General features: G+C 37.7%; 1 long non-coding RNA gene across 1 annotated transcript; it reads left to right on the top strand.

Annotated features, from left to right (window-relative positions):
- Positions 1 to 182: 182 nt before the first annotated feature.
- Positions 183 to 2,872, top strand: LOC124895320. The gene is made up of 5 exons (XR_007051652.1): positions 183 to 1,365; positions 1,453 to 1,579; positions 1,655 to 1,930; positions 2,014 to 2,133; positions 2,244 to 2,872. It is a non-coding gene; the product is annotated as an uncharacterized LOC124895320 (long non-coding RNA).

Raw genomic sequence — 2,872 nt, 5'->3', positions numbered from 1 at the left:
ATACAAAGTAAATGGGTTTAATTTTTTTACCGAACAACACTCCAGGTTAAGAAAAACAAATAACTGTGGTGTTTGGGTTAAGGGTGATGATGATGTTGATTACTTTGGCATCATACACGAGATCTTAGAGCTGGAGTATGCTGGTTTCCTAATAAAAAAATACTATCCTATTTCGATGTAAGTGGTTTGATCCAAGAACAGCAGGCACAAGAGTACATAAGGAGCATAACATCATTGAAGTGAAGCACAATAGATCGTATCTTATTTACGATCCATTTGTTCTAGCGCAAAATGCTAAACAAGTGTTTTATGCTCCTTACTTGTTGCGCAATGACAAGTCTGATTGGTGGGCTGTAATCAAACGAAGACCTATAGGGCGGGTAGAAGTTGAGAATGTTCTGGAGACTGCGTATCAAAATGAAATGCAGATTGATCACCAGCTAGTGGACGTTGAATTAGTGGACGGTTTGAATCATCCGAAAAATATTTTTGAAGAAGTTAATATTGTGGAAGAAGAGGCTGAGTGGGTAAAAGATGAGGAAACCTCCGAAGAGGGTGAATGGTTTAGTGGAAATTCTTCAGACGAGGAGGATTAGTTGTATAGGTTAAATTTATTATGTATTGATATCCTTTTGCTTTGTACTATATATTTACCTTTATGTTTCTTGTTTAAGATTGATATGTAATATACTGTTTAAGTTTGTTGTTTTCACTTTTCCATGATTTATATAGTAATAAAAATATTCTTGTCTATATCTCGTGTTGTTGGACCGATTTGAAGTGTGAATGAGTAACTTAACATTAGTTACTTGGAATGTTTTCTTATATATTCATTTTGTAGGAACTAACAACTTGTTAAATTCACATAATTTAGAGGTCAGGCAAAGGTGACAAAGGTAACGGAAAATTAGTTGATACTACGAAACCAAAGAAGAAAAGAGAACCTCCGCCTTATAGACGGCCGACAGGTATTCATATATCTGAGGGTCGGTTTGCTGATGTGCCAGCACGAGCCTTATATTCTAGGTCTTCCGAGGATTCGATACCTACTCCTACGTATGTGGAGCCACTACATGGATCTACACTGACCCATTCTGCTCCTATGATCGTGCCACCGCCAGCACAGTACTATCGAACGGCCGCTGGCCTCTCCAGATATCTACCATCATCGATACCCTCCTGTAGCAATCACACAGCTTCGCACAGTGATTCTGCTGGATCTATTGGGTTGTCGGATCTTCAACTTGGAGGCACTCCATATGGTGCTTCTGATCCGCCCACGCCAATGCATCCACCATCACTTACTAGGCAGCTAGGAGACAGAGATAATTCTAGGAGGATTTATATGGTTCCAGTTACAAGAGGGTAAGATTTCTAAATATAATAACGTTACTAATTTTCATTACTATTTTACTGTTCCAGATGAAATTACAGTTTGATCTTGTGTTGTAGGTTTAAGCCGGATGTTGGAGTTGAAAAAATGGTGTGAATATGCATTAGTCGGCACTTCAACAGCTATTGGACCAGCTGGCAAAAGGTTCCAGAACTTGACAGGGATAGAATGTTTGAAGAATTTAAGGTAAGAATTTAACTTATCGCCCACTTATTAACAATTTGTTAGAACACAAGATTGAATATTATATTTTGATTGTAGAAATTTTACTGGTGGGATGCTGCAAATGAATTTCTTATAAAGAGGAACTTCAAAAGATGTAGAGGCAGATTTAGTGATCTATTGGATTATGCTCGAAAGAAATCGGTAAAACCTAAGTGGTTTCCTGAACCCTTGTGACCACTATATTAGCGCCACTGAAATAGCCCAGAATACCAATTGTTGAGGGAAAAAAGAAAGAGAGCCCGGGTATCATCCAAGGGTGGCTCCCTACATACTACGGGTGCTAGAAGTACTTTTGCTGTGAAGGAAAAACTGGTATGTAACTTTTACAATTTTAATTCTTTGTTTCTATTTAAATTTTTTTATTATTTGAACATTGATAATTTTTTTATATGCAGGAAAAAGAAATGGGTAGGGAACTACCAACTTATGAGGTTTTTGAGGGGACTCATCTGAGAAAGAAATTGAACCCGACTGATGAAGATGTCTGAGTTGAACCTCGTGCAAAATTTATCCACGTAAGAAATAAATTTTGAATATATGAATCTTTTTCTCAAAGTTGATATTATTCAACTATAACAACTTTAGTATTTTTTGACTGTTAGTATTAAATTTACCTTGAATATAGGACAAATTTAGGCATCTTCTTGGTGAGTATCGTAGTAGTCTGCCTCCTGAAAGTCAGGGTGACCCAATACCCCAGCATGTACGGAATGAGTTATGGACAAAAGCTTCGGATCCTGCAAATAGAGGTCATTTCTATGGATGCCACACAAAATATTTTGGCGATAATATTAGGAGTTCATCTGGATCTGCATACTCTAGCTCTTCGGTTGATGCAGAAACCATTGTAAGACTACAAAATATAGTTTCTCAACTCACCGAAGATCTTGCTGAACAGAGACAGAGGTATGTTGAACAGAGTGTGAGGCAGAAGAAGATGGAGGAGGCAACGACATCACAAATCAAGATGCTGCAGCAGCAGTTCAGTTCTTTCATTCAGACTGGAGGGATTATTCCTCCGTGTCCTGGTGATGCAGTTCGGGCTGCAAAAGGTTTAGGCCCCCTGGATTATTTCAGCACGGATGATGATATGGAAGACGAGGACGAATTCGATGATGATGACTATTAGTTTTGTGATTTTTGTATGTCTTGTACTTTAAATTTAGACATTTTGTTGTTTGAAACTATTGTTGTAGTATTGTCATACTCACTTTCGTTGGATATTTTGTATGTGCCGTACACTTTTAAAAATTT

Source organism: Capsicum annuum, unplaced genomic scaffold, assembly GCF_002878395.1.
Source record: "Capsicum annuum cultivar UCD-10X-F1 unplaced genomic scaffold, UCD10Xv1.1 ctg81300, whole genome shotgun sequence".
In the NCBI taxonomy this organism is placed as follows: Eukaryota; Viridiplantae; Streptophyta; class Magnoliopsida; order Solanales; family Solanaceae; genus Capsicum; species Capsicum annuum.
The sequence above is the reverse complement of the archived record's forward strand: the minus strand, read 5'-3'. Positions and strand labels throughout refer to the sequence as shown.